Source organism: Carcharodon carcharias, chromosome 19, assembly GCF_017639515.1.
Source record: "Carcharodon carcharias isolate sCarCar2 chromosome 19, sCarCar2.pri, whole genome shotgun sequence".
Classification (NCBI taxonomy): Eukaryota; Metazoa; Chordata; class Chondrichthyes; order Lamniformes; family Lamnidae; genus Carcharodon; species Carcharodon carcharias.
Genome location: NC_054485.1, coordinates 111,642,712 through 111,661,701, shown reverse-complemented (window position 1 = coordinate 111,661,701; position 18,990 = coordinate 111,642,712). Strand labels below are relative to the sequence as shown.

General features: G+C 46.5%; 1 non-coding gene across 1 annotated transcript; it reads right to left on the bottom strand.

Moving 5' to 3' along the window:
• Nucleotides 1-18,041: 18,041 nt before the first annotated feature.
• trnastop-uca lies at nt 18,042-18,128 on the bottom strand. Its single transcript has one exon. It is a non-coding gene; the product is annotated as a tRNA-Sec (tRNA).
• Between the last annotated feature and the right edge of the window lie 862 nt (nt 18,129-18,990).

The window sequence follows — 18,990 nt, the reverse complement described above, 5'->3', positions numbered from 1 at the left end:
ACGGCACCACCAGCAATTTTGCACTCCCACAGTGCCACACTAAAATGCCATTCCAGATGGTGTGCTCAAATCTTGGAAAGTGAATTCAAGCCATAAGTTGACATATAGGAAATATAAGCAGAATTGCAAAACAGGCTGAGCAAAAGAGAAAACAAAAACACAAAATGTAACAAAATGCTCCCTTTATTTTAAAAAGTCGCAATTATTTCTTACCTATAACAAAATAGGAAACGAAAGCACCTGCGAATATGAGATGCTTCATTGTTATGCTTAGGAGGTACTCTGCACTGGTAAAAAGTCCTATTTCAGTTTCCAAGTCAAATCTGAAAAATATTTTAAATATGAAGAGCATAGAATTACGAGTGTGCTGAGTGTTCCATTACTTTGCAGATAACACATTTCTGGTCACTGTTAATCAACTTCTGTTTAAAGCTCTGCAATCTTTAAATTGCATCCATTCTTCAGAGAAAACTATTGGGTCAAGGCAATTATATAAACCCTTTATGGGAACAGATGGTTGCTCTCCAGGAAGGCAGAACCAAAGATGCATGCACTAAAAATGGTTAATACGGGTCAGCTGTCCACAAAGTCTGGAAGCAGGTCAGGAAAAAAATCTGTTGAGCTCAGGAAAGCAGTCAAAGTAGGGAGTGTTTACAATTTTCTTCTTTACGTTATTCACATTATTGTGTCTCTTTAAGTGCTTCACTGCATGTTTATTCCTGCATCACAGAGCGAGATTGCTTCCTAGCAGAACAAAAAGGGGGTAGTTTAACCCACCAAGGTTGGTGGGTTTGAGAGTGGGCAGTAGATAAGAAGAGCAGGAATTACATGTCAGGAAGCTGGCAGGAGCCCACCGACTTCCGCCTTTAACCTGAGAGTGATCTGCAGTGCGTGGAACTGGCTAGATATGAAAAGTGCTTTTTGAACCCTGAATACTGAATTTAACAGTGTGTGCATGGGTTTCCTGTGCTTCTTGGATTTTCAATACTTTGGAAGTAATTTCTACTAACCATGCCATTGGTCTTCATTTCCCAGTTGTCAACCTTCAGAACACCATGGGAGCCGCTTATGCAGCTCTACCTTAGACCCTTGATAAGGAACAAGATGTGCCAAAACAACACCAACAACAGCAGTAGCAGCACTAGCAGCAGCCTTCTCCTCAACCATCTGCCACTCCACAGGACAGAGGGGATGAGCACAGGGCTCCAGCTCACAAGAGGTGACACCCACAACACAGGGTTAAAGGCAGAGGATCAGCTTCCTGAACATGTCTGAGCACCAGTGCCTCAGGAGGCTCAGGGTGATCACTGACATTTGCAGGCCTCCTGAAGGAGGGCATCCTGTCAAGTGCAACAGGTGGGCACGCAATGGCAAGGATGATTAAAGTCACCACAGCCCTTAGTGTCTTTGGCTTTGGCTCTTACCAGTGATCTGTTGACGACATTTGCTGAATTTTGCAATCTGTTGATACATGTGCATCTCACAGGTGACCAACACCTTAGACAGTGCCGGCATTTATGTGGACATCTCGGTCAATGAGGTCAGTTTGAATGAGCGAACGTTCGGATTTGCTGCTCTGGCTGGATTCCCACAGGTCCAGGGAAACTGCACTCACGTGGTAGCCAAAGCACCTCCAGGTCACCACCAAGAGGGCTCCACTCCATCAACGTTCAGCAGTTATGAGCAGCCCTAACACTGACGCACAGGGAACGTCCAACAAAATCCACTTGAGGACCAGTCAATAAAACAAGTGTGAGGAACTCGTTTTCGGAAATTTTGAAGGACATTAAATTTTGGACATTCTCCCTCCTGAGTTATTTTTAAAAGTCTGCAAGATCAAGTCGGGGCTGTGAATATGCCATTTTTCAAGAAACCATGGCTGAAGACAAATGTCCAGCAGGAAAACCTGAAGAGGGAAGAGATACTTTGTCTAAGTTAACAAAGAACTGCTGTTGCCAGGCTAAAGACTCTTGCTGATTGGTTAAAAACATCTAGCCTGATAGAAGTATTCTCTGAACATTTGATTCTTTGAGTCTCAGTCAAAGAGAGTGTGCACATGCCTTAGGAGCAGGCTGCAAGAAGACTCTCACTCTCTTTCTCTCAAGAGTAAGTTAAACTTTCATCAGAAACATCTGAGTATAACTCATCTCTTTTTTTTGAAAGTCCACAAAGTTGTGATAAGTAAGGGTCATCAAGGATGGTTTCACTAAATATCCATCTGAAAGAACTTCCAGATCTACTGTGACTAGAATTCTGTTAAATCAACAGTGTTGGGTCTTTCCGAAATTTAAATGAAACATTCCCATACTCCAGCCTCTGCAGGGGACTGTATTTGTTTTGTTCTGTTGTGTGTTTGTGTTTGAGTGTATGGGGGGGTGTTCAAATATTTTTTTTAAAAATGGGAAATTGTTACACTTCTAAACTACAACATGTTTGTTAATCAGTTTTATAACTTGTTTTTTTTTAATAAAAGGTTTGTTTTATGATAAATCAAATCTGTTTTGGTGTTTACTGAAAGGAGACTGGTTAGAGTCTTATGCTGGGAATAACAGTATCAAAGGTCAACAATTGGCTAGTTTTGTGGGTGAGTTCGACATTTCAACTATTGTTACAAGCTGTGGAGAAGTGGGGCTAGAATTGACTGTGGACTCTCCAATCACGGTCTGTAACACAAGGAATTTGGCAGGTGAAGATGTGATTTAGATAGGGGAGTACCCTTCAAGCATGCACCAGCCAGGGTGTCCAAATGTTAATGGTCTGCTGTACATTGCACAACATTGTGAAACAAAGAGGATTGGAGCTCCACGAGATAAAGGTGATGAGTGCTCTGGCTCTTTGGAGAGCAGGAGCAACATGAGGAGCAGGAGGAGGAACCTGGTGCAGCAGAGGCACTAGTTGCCACACACATAGCTGCCAAGTTGTCTAATCCAGGCGCACTTCAGTTAAACTGGGGCACTGCAGGCATCCGGCACACAAATTCTGAACCACTAGGCTCCCCTAGACACCTAGCACAAAGCAGTCCCACAGTCAACCCATTCTTCACAAGTTACATGACTACTTGTCAGGCAGCAGGCAAAGAATGGGGAGATGAGATCTTGAAGCAGTGAACTAAATTTTATGGTGCATAAGTTTGAAACAGAAATATGGCACTGTTACACTGTTAAACACCCAACTATATACACTTGCACAACTCCAAATCCTTTGTCTTCCCTTTTCTATTAGTTTGGCATTGGAACCTTTATAGTTACAGCAAAGATAGAGGCACACTGCATCTATTCCTGCGCTGACTGTTCGGAAGTGCTTGACCAATGTCCTGTGGGTTTGAGAGGGTGAGAGGGTCCCGGCAAAAGCTGCCCCACCTGCACCTGTGCAGAAGCAAACTTGGGAGATAGGAGGCAGCATGCGGGGCTCTGATTGACAGGGTAGAAAGGGGTCAAAAGTGGAATGGCTTTGAGTAGTTCCTATTTCCATCTCCCCCTTTCTCAATCTTCTCTCTGCTGAGAAGATTGGCTCACTACCACTTTCTCATGGACAGCTTGGGATAGACATTAAATGCTGGCTGGTCCAGCTAGTGAAGTCCGCATCCCGTGAATGAATAAAAAAAAGTACGCCCAAAAAGTAAAAGGCGGTTCTATTCTATGATGATGATGATGTTGATGATGTCTCTACCAAATGAGTCTCCACTACATTGACCCTCTTGGCTTAGGAACTCATTATTTTTGAATTTATATGAATGCTTCCAAGGGCGTCTCCATTTTTGGTGCCCTCCTCACCTCACATCTTCCTGAGTAGCACCCACTTCTCCAGCAGCTGCCTGCCAGCCAAAGACGTGGGCCCTCTGACTAAATCTTTAGTCTCAGAAACCCAGCCACTGTGCTTTATTGAATGGCTGACACAGATGGGGCAGCCAATTAGGAGGCTGCCTCCTGGGCGATCAGGCCGGTGGGCGCACAGTAGACCCAAAATGGTCCTGACTCCTGGAAACATTCCATCAGCACAAGATTCTACCTAGAAAGAATTATTCAACTTGTGGGGAAGAGCAAATTAGAGGCCCCATCAACGTAAGGTAGTTACCAAGAAATCCAATAGGAAATTTGGAAGAAATTTCTTTATCCAAAGAGTGTTGAGAATGTGGAACTCACTGTCACAGGAAGTGGTTGAAGCAGCTAGTGCGAATGCATTTAAGGAGTTCTAGATAAGCATATGAGGGAGTGGGGAATATCAGGTTACTCTTGTAGAGTAAGATGAAGAAAGATGTGAGGAGGCTCAAGGTGCAGCATAAACACCAGCAGGATTGGTTGGGAAGGATGACTTATTTCTGTGCTGCATATGCCATGTGTGAAACTTGGACTGACCCTTACACAATTTTGCTGCTGTTCCAGGATAGTCTTCTCCGTTGACTCCACGTCTCGGTATCTGTGTCTAGCTGAGCAGAGCTTAGATGGGTCCTGCATTCTCTGATGGGGCTCTACACGGCTGTATCTGTCTCTTCCACTTTTATGCGTGTCACATCATGTCACAACCCTACTAACTGACTTGGCAGTCCTGTCAAGGTGTGCGCATCTGAGCTGGTGGGCAGTTTACTTGAATCCCATGATGGTGTATCTTCAGAGTGAGTGACCTCCTCTGAGGAATCTTTGTCCTCCTCCTATAGCACCTCCTGAGGGGCCCTTGAAGGCCAAGTGGGAGATGACAGACATGAATTAGAACTGACAAGCTAAGTCATCATTGCGCATGTTATCAATTTTCACTGGCTGATGACATTAAGTCAAAATGAGTTAGCAATGTAGACCATGTGGCTGTGATTTTTAATTCTGTCGTCTGGCAGCTGGGAGACTCCATCTCTACTTCTCCAACAGACAGGAATGCTGAAATTTGGCTTATCTCCAGCAACTCCTCCTCTTTGGTGATCAAAATGCATAAGACTGGAGGCTACCTCGAATTCTCTGCCTCTCCCTGGTGTTCTGTGCTCTCTTCTTCTGCATGGAGATAAAGAAAAGACTTATAAATGAGATGGAAGGTGTTGAGGAAGGGCAACATTTGTGCAGGGTTACTTCACAAGGGTGAGAGATACAACTTGCTTTCGAATGAGGATGTATCAGCGGTGGACGATCAAATGGGGATATCAGGAGGTGCTTGGACAGAGGGGAATGGATGCACCTGCAAGGTTTGTTAGTATGAGTGAGGAGCAGAAGGCTTGGGAAGGCAGCGTGAGTGTGGTTGGGATTAGATGCACATCAAGATATAATTGGATACACTCATCTTTGCTGACCTGATCTCTTGCACCAACACATCGAAAAGTGGAGCATCATACTGCATTTGTTGGCCTCCTCTGCCACCTTCGGGGGAGATTCTTGGTAAGCAAGGGAGTGATAGGTTATTGGTGGTAGGTGGGATGAAGATTTCAGGTTACTATCAGATCAGCCACAATCTTAATAAATGGAGGAGCAGGCTCAAGGGGCTGAATGGCCTACTCCTGCTCCTTGTTCGTGTGTATTCAAAAGCCACTGACAAACACTTTTCCGAAACGTCCGTGTTCCTGAGGCTCTGCCGGGCTTCCCACAAAGAGCGTGTTAAAATTAAGTCCAAAGACTTGTCCATATGAAATCTAGCCACTTGTAAACTGTTTTGATGAGGTACACTTCTTTCCTCCAACCAACCCTACTCTCTCTCCATCCCCAATCCATCTGATCAAAGCAATTTTCTGGGTGTTACTTTCACATATACATCAGGAAGGGAACAAAGTCTGACTTGCACGTGAAAAACATCTCAAAGGGATTGCGTTATCTTGCTTAAATTTCATGCATTTCTCTGTGAACTACCTTGGGACATTTTTCTATATTATTATTAATTCTCAGGATGTGGAAATCGTTGGCAAGACTGCTATTTATTGCCAATCCTAGTCAGACCACTTCAGAGGGCAGTTGATAATCACATTGGAATGGGACTGGAGTTACATATAGGCTAGATTTATTAAGGAACATAGGACTTAGGAACAGGAGTCGGCCATTCAGCCCCTCAATCCTGTTTCCTTCCCTAAAAGACACTAGTGAACTGGTTGGGTTTTTATGACAGTCAGAAACCAGCTTTTTAATCCTAGATTTTTTCAAAAAAAAGTTGAATTTAAATGCTCAAAATGCCTCGTGGGACTTAAACTCAAATTCTCTGGATTACCAGTCCTGTAGTAACATAACGCACATCAATGCAAGCTTCTGTCAGACTGAATGAAAACAAAACATGCATTTATTTAGCTCCTATCAACATCTCAAGGCACGTCACAGCAGCATTATCAAATAAAATTTGACACCTAGCCTCGAAAGGAAATATCAGACAGGTGATCAAAAGCCTGGTTAAAGCAATAGGTTTTAAGGGGCATCTTAAAGGAGGGTGGTGGAGAGACATAGAGGTTTAGGGATGGAATTCCAGAGCTTACGCCCCAGGCGCCTGAAAGCAAGGCTGCCAATGATGGAACAATTAAAATCAGAAGGCACCCATGGGAGCAGAATTGGAGGAGCGGAGATATCTCGGACTGCTGTCGGGGGGAAGGAGGTTACTGGGAGATGGGGAAGAAGCAGCTGGAAAGCGGTGCTGGCACGGAAGGTGGAGAAATGCCTTTCCGCCGACCGGTTGCAGGAAACGCTGGGCGGATTCAGCAGGTCGGGCAGCGTCTGTAGAGAGAGAGAAGCACAAGTTAACGCTCTGGCTCTGTGACATTTCATCCGAATACTTTGCAGCCTGGGGCGTTGTCCTGGCTGGATTGGAGGTGGTGGGGGTGGGTTGGGAGACTTATGGTCAAAACTGGCCTTTGGAAATGGAGCGGCCAGGGTGAGGGGAGTGGGGGTGTGGCGAGGTTGGGGTTGGGGGCGGGGTGGGATTGGTGGTGGCTGGATAGATGGACCCTTCAATGGGGTTTGGGGGGATGGGGGTGGTCGGGGGCAAAGTGGCGGTGGGGTTGAAGGTGGTTGGGGGGGGGGGGGGGGGGGGGGGGGGGGGGGGGGGTGGGTGACTGCCCCCCACTCTTAAATGGGAGGTGACGTCTGGCTGGAATTTATATCCCAACAACACCACCCCCACCGCACCCCTCCCCCCCCCCCCCCCCCCCCCCCCCCCCCCCCCACCCCCGCCAACCCCAAACCCCCTCCCGGCCAAGCCAATGGGGGGGGGTTTGGCTAGGGTTAGGGTTGCCAACTGATTCAATGTATCCCTGGAGGTTTCATCGGATGGATATCCAGCGCTGCAGCCACTCGTCGGCCAACATATCCATCCTCGCGGTGCGTGGCCTTTCAACGCCAACCGGGGAGCATTGCCCCCTTTTGACGACGCTTGACCATCGGCCAGACGACCCTTTCCGCCATCTTGATGCCTGTTAAAGGGAACGAAGGGCCGAAACCCGATGGTTTTTGAAGGAACCCGATCATTTTTTTTCCCTCCAGGTTTGGGCACAGCAACATCCTGGTGGCTGATCTTCAACTCCTGGGGGGGCGGGGGGGGGGCGGGGGGGGGGGCTCCAGGCCAATCCTGGAGGGTTGGCAACCCTCCAACATCTCCACAGTAAACAGAGAACAGTTTTTTTTTTAAAAGAAGCCTCTTCCCGCAAACCTTATCGCTAGTTTACCTTCGATGTGTGTGAGTGTGTGTGTTTACATATATATATATATATATATATATAAATGTGTAAAAAGGCCGTTTGACGATTGGAGGGCGCCGCTCCCTCGCCCTCGCCCTCGCCGCCCGTCGGATTGGCGCCAAGATTCAAACCGCCCAATCGGAAAGGACCGGGCGGGAGGGAGGCAGGGTCACGTGGGCTTGAGCCGATGACGCGTTGCCTGGTCGCCCCGCCCCGGAGTGGGGGCTGGGGGCGGTGGTGGGGGGGTGGTGGTGGAAATCGACGCTGATCCCGCTTCCCATTGGCCGGTCCACTGGCCGTAGCTACGTGGGTGGTTGGGGAGGGAGGGTGGAGGCTCGCGGCAGAGCACGTGGGCGGCCGACGGTTGGTTGGCGGCGGCGGCGGCGGCGGGGTGGGGGAGGGGCGTCAGTGAAAGACTCAGCAGAAAGGTAAGGTGGAGGATTGGGGGGGGAGGGGAAGGGAAACCCCACCAACCCGTGGCTGGAGGGATTATATCACTGGGAGATTATAATAGGGTTCATGAGGGTGGCAAGAGAGGGATGGAAGGAATCGGGTAGGGATGGCATGGGAGGGGTGGAAGGAATCGGGTAGGGATGGCATGGGAGGGGTGGAAGGAATCGGGTAGGGATGGCATGGGAGGGATGGAAGGAATCGGGTAGGGATGGCATGGGAGGGATGGAAGGAATCGGGTAGGGATGGCATGGGAGGGATGGAAGGAATCGGGTAGGGATGGCATGGGAGGGATGGAAGGAATCGGGTAGGGATGGCATGGGAGGGGTGGAAGGAATCGGGTAGGGATGGCATGGGAGGGGTGGAAGGAATCGGGTAGGGATGGCATGGGAGGGATGGAAGGAATCGGGTAGGGATGGCATGGGAGGGATGGAAGGAATCGGGTAGGGATGGCATGGGAGGGATGGAAGGAATCGGGTAGGGATGGCATGGGAGGGGTGGAAGGAATCGGGTAGGGATGGCATGGGAGGGGTGGAAGGAATCGGGTAGGGATGGCATGGGAGGGATGGAAGGAATCGGGTAGGGATGGCATGGGAGGGATGGAAGGAATCGGGTAGGGATGGCATGGGAGGGATGGAAGGAATCGGGTAGGGATGGCATGGGAGGGGTGGAAGGAATCGGGTAGGGATGGCATGGGAGGGGTGGAAGGAATCGGGTAGGGATGGCATGGGAGGGGTGGAAGGAATCGGGTAGGGATGGCATGGGAGGGATGGAAGGAATCGGGTAGGGATGGCATGGGAGGGATGGAAGGAATCGGGTAGGGATGGCATGGGAGGGATGGAAGGAATCGGGTAGGGATGGCATGGGAGGGGTGGAAGGAATCGGGTAGGGATGGCATGGGAGGGGTGGAAGGAATCGGGTAGGGATGGCATGGGAGGGGTGGAAGGAATCGGGTAGGGATGGCATGGGAGGGGTGGAAGGAATCGGGTAGGGATGGCATGGGAGGGATGGAAGGAATCGGGTAGGGATGGCATGGGAGGGGTGGAAGGAATCGGGTAGGGATGGCATGGGAGGGATGGAAGGAATCGGGTAGGGATGGCATGGGAGGGGTGGAAGGAATCGGGTAGGGATGGCATGGGAGGGATGGAAGGAATCGGGTAGGGATGGCATGGGAGGGGTGGAAGGAATCGGGTAGGGATGGCATGGGAGGGGTGGAAGGAATCGGGTAGGGATGGCATGGGAGGGGTGGAAGGAATCGGGTAGGGATGGCATGGGAGGGATGGAAGGAATCGGGTAGGGATGGCATGGGAGGGGTGGAAGGAATCGGGTAGGGATGGCATGGGAGGGGTGGAAGGAATCGGGTAGGGATGGCATGGGAGGGGTGGAAGGAATCGGGTAGGGATGGCATGGGAGGGGTGGAAGGAATCGGGTAGGGATGGCATGGGAGGGATGGAAGGAATCGGGTAGGGATGGCATGGGAGGGATGGAAGGAATCGGGTAGGGATGGCATGGGAGGGGTGGAAGGAATCGGGTAGGGATGGCATGGGAGGGATGGAAGGAATCGGGTAGGGATGGCATGGGAGGGATGGAAGGAATCGGGTAGGGATGGCATGGGAGGGATGGAAGGAATCGGGTAGGGATGGCATGGGAGGGGTGGAAGGAATCGGGTAGGGATGGCATGGGAGGGATGGAAGGAATCGGGTAGGGATGGCATGGGAGGGGTGGAAGGAATCGGGTAGGGATGGCATGGGAGGGGTGGAAGGAATCGGGTAGGGATGGCATGGGAGGGGTGGAAGGAATCGGGTAGGGATGGCATGGGAGGGATGGAAGGAATCGGGTAGGGATGGCATGGGAGGGGTGGAAGGAATCGGGTAGGGATGGCATGGGAGGGGTGGAAGGAATCGGGTAGGGATGGCATGGGAGGGGTGGAAGGAATCGGGTAGGGATGGCATGGGAGGGGTGGAAGGAATCGGGTAGGGATGGCATGGGAGGGATGGAAGGAATCGGGTAGGGATGGCATGGGAGGGATGGAAGGAATCGGGTAGGGATGGCATGGGAGGTTTGGATGGAATCGGGTAGGGATGGCATGGGAGGGATGGAAGGAATCGGGTAGGGATGGCATGGGAGGGGTGGAAGGAATCGGGTAGGGATGGCATGGGAGGGATGGAAGGAATCGGGTAGGGATGGCATGGGAGGGGTGGAAGGAATTGGGTAGGGATGGCATGGGAGGGATGGATGGAATCGGGTAGGGATGGCATGGGAGGGATAGAAGGATTAGAATAGGGATGGCATGGGCGGGTTGGAAGGAATGGGAGGGAGATGGTATCAAAGGGATGAGATGACACAGGGAGAGGGTAGGAATTGCGTTGGAAGAATAGATTAGCATGGAATGGGGTTGGCGCCAGAGGGGTGGGATGGCATGGGAGAAAAAAAGAGTAGGAAGGGACGGCATGAGAAGGGTAGAATGGGATGTGGGTTGGCATGGGAGGATGGAATGGGATCGGGACGGCAAGAGAAGAATGGGGATGGTGTGGGAGAGAGAGATGAGGAGAGCCATGAGATGAGATGGGAAGGATGAAATGGGATGGGGATGGGTTTGGCATAGGAGAGATGGGGGGAATGGGGTAGGCGTAGCATGGGAGAGATGGAAGGAATGTGATGACATGATGGATAGCGTGGGAGGAAGGGGATTTCGTGGGATCTCATCCGCCTGGATGAGATAATGGAATTGGTTGAGTGTGACAAAATGGCTAAGCTTGGCTGGCTGTGGTGGTTTGTGTTACGATTAGATGGAGCCAGTGTTTGAGGAAAAGCTTAGAACATCCTCTGAGTAGGAGAGCCCCATGCTGCCTAATGACAAGCAAGGTAAAATGACATTACCAGCAGCTTCCACCGCTCTTGGTGGCTTAGGCAGTCCATCCAAAGCTATGAGAAATAGGCAGGATTATTGGCACCTCTGATACCGTGACCATATTCATATTGTCCAGCCATTTATGGGACAGTCTGACCTTGTAAATTCCCACCAATCTGCTTTGAGATTGCCCCATGTCATTCACATATGGACGTTGCAGCCAGCAAAGAAAGGAAGCTTCCATCTCTTAAGTCAGTACTGGATTTAAACCTGGATTCCACTGGTAAAATGGCCGGTACCTAACTAATTGCATCACCCAGTTCATGCAGGCTCTCCTTGGTAAGGTAATTTTAACAATCAGCTTTATACTGACCCACAGCTGCATTCAGGCTGTTATTTTTCCTCTCACTGTCACTACTGAAATTCTTCAAAACTTTTCAAAGTTTAACCCACCTCCCAACTCATGGCGTTTGCCAAGGGTGCAGTAATTGTCTGATCCTAATTAGGTCATATGTTTATCCTGTTGGATATCCCTTTCTTCCTCTAAGGAGGAAGAGTAGGATCAGAGGAAGTAGATAAGGCCAGTGTGTTAACGCAACAAGATGGTGCCTTGCCATGCAGAAGGCAATATTATGGACTAAGAGAGCTGTAAACAGTCACTTAAAAAGCAATCTGCAAGCAGGGGCTATCGTTTATCAGAGAGGGCAGTGGGGTCATTTTAACTGAACACCATTTACAGTCTTTCCAAAATAACTTTCCGTTTACGACTCCAGTGGTGAGTCGAATGTGGTGGGGTGTAAAACCATCCTTCCACCCAATCTGGCAGTTTCCCAACGGTTAAAATTGCCCTGAGATACTTTGAAAAGGAGCAGCTCAATTCCTGGCTTTTGACATGATGGCTCGCTTCAGCGTTTATGTTATTGGGTCCCTTCAAGCAATGCCAGGAAATGAACAGCAGCAGCCAGTCTTTACTTCATAGTCGAGCCTTTGTGATTTTACAGACTAACACATTCAGATCATTTGGGAGACCCTTGGCCTGTGTGTACAGTGATTGCTGACATAAACTGTGTTCAACTTTGGGTAGTTTATAAATTTCAAGACAGCAGGAGGCTATTCTGCCATGCTGAATCTCAAAAAACTGAACAGGTTTCTCAAGAGGTTATCACTATTTTATCACATCCTGGAGGCTCGCATACTTGAGGATACCATTTTCATGTCCGCTGTGGCTTTACATATGTCAGGTTCAACCTTCAAGGTCAGAGCTTTTATATTTCTCAGTGCATAGAATATTTACAAAATACTTCTCTAATGTTGCAGTCTGTCCCAGGTTTAGGCGCTTGTACATTGCTACTTTTAGGCAACTGGGTGATTAGAACTCCTTACAAGACCTTTCACGTAACATTGAAGAAATTACAACCAGACTAAGATCATCGAATCCATTCTTGTCTGAGCCGGTGCTTGGTCTTCATCTGGACTGTATAATCCCATGGCCTGTATAGTTCCATGGCCTTTATAATCCCATGGCCTTTATAATCCCATGGCCTGTATAATCCCATGTCCTGTATAATCCCATGGACTGTATAATTCCACGGCCTGTATAATCCCAATCTCATGGACGATAAAATCTCATGGCCTGTATAATCCCATGGACTATATAATCCCATAGCCTGTATAATCCCATAGCCTGTATAATCCCAAGGACTATATAGTCCCATGGCCTGTATAATCCCATGGGCTATATAATCCCATGGTCTGTATAATCCCATGGCCTGTATAATCCCATGGACTGTATAATCCAATGGTTTTTCCTCATTTTCTGTTCACCAATTTATCCAGTCGTGTTTTGAACAATGCTATAATCGTTATCTTAGTTACCCTTGTAGTAAACAGTTCTAATATGCGTCTGTGTTTAAAAAAAAATGTTCTTCTAATTGCAACCTCCGGGTGGTGATTATATATTCCACCTTGTTAATGATTTGCCAGCCATGGAAACAATCTATTTACGGTCTCAAAACCTTTTTTTATAAATGTTAGAAACCCTTACTAGATCACCCTGTAAACTTCTCTAGTCCAATGGGAACATTGGAGCAGGAGTAGGCCATACAGCCCATCTAGCTTGCTCCGCCATTAAATACGATCATGGCTGACCTTCCACTTCAATGCCCTTTTCCCCACACTGTCTCCATATCCCTTTATGTCGTTGGTATTTAGAAATCTGTCAATCTCTACTTTAAACATACTCAGGCCATAGACAGATGTGTGGGCAGAGAGCAGGGTGGTATGTTGAAATGACAAGCAACAAGAAGATCTGGGTCTTCCACAAAGTGGCCGCCTAGTCTGCGTTTGGTTTCCCCAGTGGAGAGGAGCTGCAAATACATTAGACCAAATTGAAGGAGGTGCAAGTGAAGCACTGCTTCACCTGAAAGGAGTGTTCAGGGGCCTTGGACAGTGAGGGGGAAGGAGGCAAAAGGGTAGGTGTTGCACCTTCCACATTCCTCTGGGGTGGAGAATTCCAAAGATTCACAATCCTTTGAGTAAAGAAATTTTTCCTCATCTTGGTCTTAATTGGCTCCCTTCTTATTAAGAAATGATGTCCCCTGCTTCTAGACTCCCCAACCAGGAGAAACATCTTATCTGGATCTACCCTGTCTATCCCTTTAAATATTTTGTAGGTTTCCATGAGATCACCTCCTATTCGTCGAAGTTCTAGAGAATACAGGCCCAGTTTCCCGATCTCTCCATAGGACAATGAGGTTCTTTGCTCATAAATGTTATTTTTCATTGCTAGTATCATTCTAATGAATCTTCACTGCAACTTTTGTAAAATCTAATGGATTTCCTATAATGAGTACATGGACTGGATACAAACTCCAACTAAAACCTCACGGTCCTGTCAGCATTCCATAGGGACCGTTCCCTCTGGGACACCCTGGTTAACCCCTCTATCATCCCCAATTCCTCATCCCCTTCCCATGCAATCGCAGAAGGTGCAATACCTGCCCCTTTGCCTCCTTCCCCCTCACTGTCCAAGGCCCCTGAACACTCCTTTCAGGTGAAGCAGCACTTCACTTGCACCTCCTTCAATTTGGCCTAAAGTATGCGCAGCTCCCGATGCAGTCTCCTCTCCACTGGGGACCAAACGCAGACTGGCCGGCTGCTTTGTGGAAGACCTTTGGTTTGTCCGCAAGCACAACCCAGACCTTCTTGTTGCTTGTCATTTCAACACACCACCCTGCTCTCATGCCCACATGCCTGTCTATGGCCTGCTACGTTGTTCCAGTGAAGCCCAATGCAGACTGGAAGAATAGCACTTTATCTTCCGATTAGGCACTTCACAGCTTTCCGGACTTAACATTGAGTTCAACAACTTCAGACCATGAACTCTCTCCAATGTGACCCTTTTTTGATCTGATTTTTAAATGTCTATTTGTTTTATTTTTTATTTATTAATTTTTTTCTATTTTTTTTAATTAATTTTAGTTTTTGAAAAAAAAATTTATTTAATAATTTGTTTTTATCCTTGTTCCCCAACACCACCCCCTCTGCGCTGACCCTTGTCCTGCTATTAATACATTCTGCTATCTTATTTTTATGCCACTATCAACACTTTCCAAAGTCTTTAACACTGCTATTAACACACCCTTGTCTTGTGACCATGATATTTTTGTCGTCTCTCCTGAGCTCCCTCCTATACCTGACCATCTATTTTGCTTCACCTGCTCAGCCCTCTTAAACAGTATAAAACCCATCACATTTCTACTTCTATTTAGCTCTGAAGAAGAGTTATACAGACTCGAAATGTTAACTTTTTTTCTCTCTCTACAGATGCTGCCAGCCCTGCTGAGTTTTTCTAGCATTTTCTGTTTTAAGGGAGTTGATGACGTAGTGGTATTGTCACTGGACTAGTAATCCAGAGACCCAGGGTAATGCTCTGGGGACCTGGGTTTGAATCCCGCCACGGCAGATGGTAGAATTTGAATTCAATAAAAATCTGGAATTAAAAGTCTAGTGATGACTATGAAACCATTGTTGTAAAATCCCATCTGGGTCACTAATGCCCTTTTAAGGAAGGAAATCTGCCATCCTTACCTGGTCTGGCCTACATGTGACACCAGACCCATAGCAACGTGGTTGACTCTTAAATACCATCTGAACTAGGGATGGATAATAAATGCTGTCCTGGCACATCCCATGAACAAATTTTTAAAATGCAGATTTCCAGCATCCAACAGTAGCTTGCTTTTATACAAACTCCAATTGTGGCCAAGCTCCAACTTTGTAGCCTCATAGAAAGTTGCCTCCAAAGATTTAGTGAGCTGAGTAGCATAGTTTTCATCTTGCCTGATTTTAATTTAATACTGGTGACAGTTTTGGGGGATTTCTGGCATCCAGCATCAGGGATGTCATCAAGCAGGCTAAGAAGTCAATCATATTGGAGATTTCTCACAGACAGCAAAACAGGAAGTAAAGAGGAAGTTACATCATGCACTTTTTATCATTTTACAGAAAACACACTACATATCAAGACACAGACACGAGCTTAAAGTTGAAGCTGAAATTTATAAACAACTTAATTTTTATAAATTTTAAACACCAATGGTTTTTTTTATCATAGAATGGAAATATTTCTCATTCTACAAATATAAAATTAATTTGTCTGGGCCAGAGAGGTTATTCAAAAGTAATTATAACTTATTACACCATTAAAAACCTATACACACCTCATTCAACAGGCTTAACCTTTTCAAGGGTTTTACAGCAGTAAAAAGTGAAAGTTCACATTGATTCACTGATTTCTAATTTATTTCCATCTGCAAGGACTTCAACAGCACTCTCTCTGCAAGAACAGGTAGTCACTGACAGCAACCACTGCATTTCTGTGTTTAATTGCACAAATGTGAATGCCAGAAGCTGTGGTCAGTTTCAGAGTAATGATGGTGAGCACTGTTAAACTTCTTACAGCCAGTTAGTGAGGGAGGAGACCAAAAATCAAATTTTACTCAGTTTTAGATTTATTCACAAAGTGAGACATTACAAATGTATAGCTCCGAACTGTACAACCCTCGCCAATGTCAATAAGTGTCTCTTTATATGTGCACAAGTAATTATCCAATGAGTGCCCCCACTTAACGTTAATTTATACAATTAACAAATTCCCTTTTCTTTTCTAAATACAAATTTTATGATATTCACAAATAATATTTCAAAACAAATCACAGAAGAAGAAAATGAGTTTCCGTATTCTCTATAAAACATTACAATACAAGGTGGCCCTCTTCTATGACCCCCAATAACGTTTTGGTGCAAGTCTTCCTCTTCATGAAACAATCAGATAATTGATAGGTTACATCAACCCATTTGGAGATTTTCTTTTCTTTTTCTTCACATTTGTTTCATGCTAGCAAGGCCAATCCTCAATCTATTTTTCACTTACATTTTTTGGGGAGTTATGTTATCCAACAAGAAACAATTATCTATGTAACATTAATTGGGCAAACTGTTTTCAGTACACTCCTTGTATAGAGTTTCCCTAAAATATTTCACAAATAGAACGCCATATCCACATGAGACAGTGTTTCCGCAGCTGAAGTACTTTTAACAACCCTTTTTATTTTCTTAACTTCCCAGCTAAAGGACAATGTTTCCCACTAAAAATATTATGAGACCAGTTGCAGCCCCATGGCATCACTGCATGAGTTCCTCCTAGGTCAAACCATCTTCAACTGCTTTATCAATGACCTTATCTCTATTATCAGGTCAGAAATGGGGATGTTTGTTGATGATTGCACAATGTGCAGCACCATTCGTGACACCTTAGATGCTAAAGCAGTCCATGTCCATATGCAGCAAGACCTGGACCACATTCAGGTTGGGCTGAGAAGTGGAAAAAACATTTGTGCCACATAAGCGCCAGGCAATGATCATCTCCAATAACCATGTCCACTTGATATTCAATGCCATTACCACTGCTAAATTCCTCACTATCAACATCCTGGGGGCTACCGTTGACCAGAAACTGAACTAGCCATATAAATACTGTGGTTACAAGAGCAGGTCAGAGGCTGGGAATCATGCGACAAGTAATTCACTTCCTGACTCCCAAAGCCTGTCCACCATCTACAAGGCATAAGACAGGAGTGTGATAGAATACCATCCATTTGCCTGGATGAGTGCAGCTCTAACAAAACTCAAGAAGCTTGACACCACCCAGGATAAAGTAGCCCACTTGATTGGCAGCCCCATCTACCACTTTAACCATTCACAACCTCCACCACTGATGCAACGTGGCAACAGTGTACCATCTACAAGATGCACTGCAGGAACTCACCAAAGCGTTTTTCACAGCACCTTCCAAGCCAATGCCTCGACCATCTAGAAGGACATGGGCAGCAGATGCATGGAAACACCACCACCTATGAGATTCCTACAGGCCACACACCATCCTAACTTGGAACTATATCACTGTTCCTTCACTGTCACTGGGTTAATATCCTGGAACTCCCTCCCTAACACCACGTGGACTGCAGTGGTTCAAGAAGGCAGCTCACCACCACTTTCTCAAGGGCAATTAGGGATGGGCAATAAATGCTGGCCCAGCCAGAGACACCCACATTCCATGGATAGATAAATCAAATTTGTGGGTGAGTCCAACACTAGGAGTCATAAATAAATGAAGTCACTGATAAATCCAATAAAAGAAATTCAGGAGAAACGTCCTTACCTAGAGAGTGGTTAAAAATCTGAAACTTGCTATCAGATAGCACATATATAGCATCTTTCCTTAAATATTTTTTTTTCTTTTTCATGCTTAAACCCAGGGCAGGATTTTACATCACGCAGGCGGGCGTGCGCTTGACCTGATCAGGCGCAAAATATTGTGCAATACTGTCGGGCGAGCGTCCCGACATCATCGCACACTCGCATGACATTTTGGTTGGCAGGTGCGTGCAAGAGTTGGCAGCCCAGCTACTGATACTCTTTTGAGTAAACCTGTTTCCATCTGTTTCAGATGAAGTTACATTGTTTCATAGTTTGCCATTGTGAGATTTGAACTCTTGATCTGGGGGTTACAAACCCAGTACCATAACCACTTGGCTATTTAGGCCAAGCTGGCGCCTGAAAGGTGGAAATGAACCACTCTGTTGCTAGACAGCTACAGGTTTGAAGCCTGCACCCCAGACCACTGAGGGTCATCCAGGCAATCCCAGCTACTGATAATGAAGAGGCCTATTAAGGTCATTAATCAATTAGTTTAATCCTATTTTTCCAACCTTATGGTTGGCAGGCAGGCGAATCAGTCAAGACAGACTTTTGATTTTTTAGCAAACCTCATCCATGGGCGGGATGAAGTTTCCACAATTAAATAAACAATAAATATAAATTATTGAGCAAAGTTATTATTCTGTTAATGTTATTGTGAGTGAGTCCCATGTCGGGACATTTTGTCAGATTTTAAAAGTCCTTATTTTTGATTTTAAAATTGTTCAGCTCCCTGAGGCAGTTCCCTGCCTTCAGGGAGCTTTCAGTGCGTGCATGCTCCCCTGTACATGTGCAGACTTATGCGCTCGCACTCCTCCTGCCCCCACCCCAAGAACGCTGAGGTTCTCAGTGCGCCTTTCATGCTGGCTGCCCATTAGTTGGCCAGCCAGTGTGAAATCGCGGCTGGGGGCTGATCATGGGTGGCAGAACATTCCTGGCCGCGCCGCCTGACAACCTGAAAATCCTGCCCCCATTGTTATTACCTTTCCCAGAATATAAAAATCTTTCGTGTTGTTTTTGCCATGACTTTCGGGAAAAATAAACTTAATAACTTTGCTTTATTCATTTATAATCTTTGCCAGTTGTAAAATTTCCTTTTTACTCTTTGAAATTCAACAGCGACAAAACTCAACTCCTCATTGCTATCCTCATGCAAATTCCTATTCACGTTGTATTTACTGGTATCCCATCTTAGCTGTTCATCTCCTCTTCAAAATGCCTGCTTTTACACCTAACCCTTTGATGATTTCAACCTTGCAGTCAGACTGCATTCAGTTTAATTAAATTAATCACACACACGCAC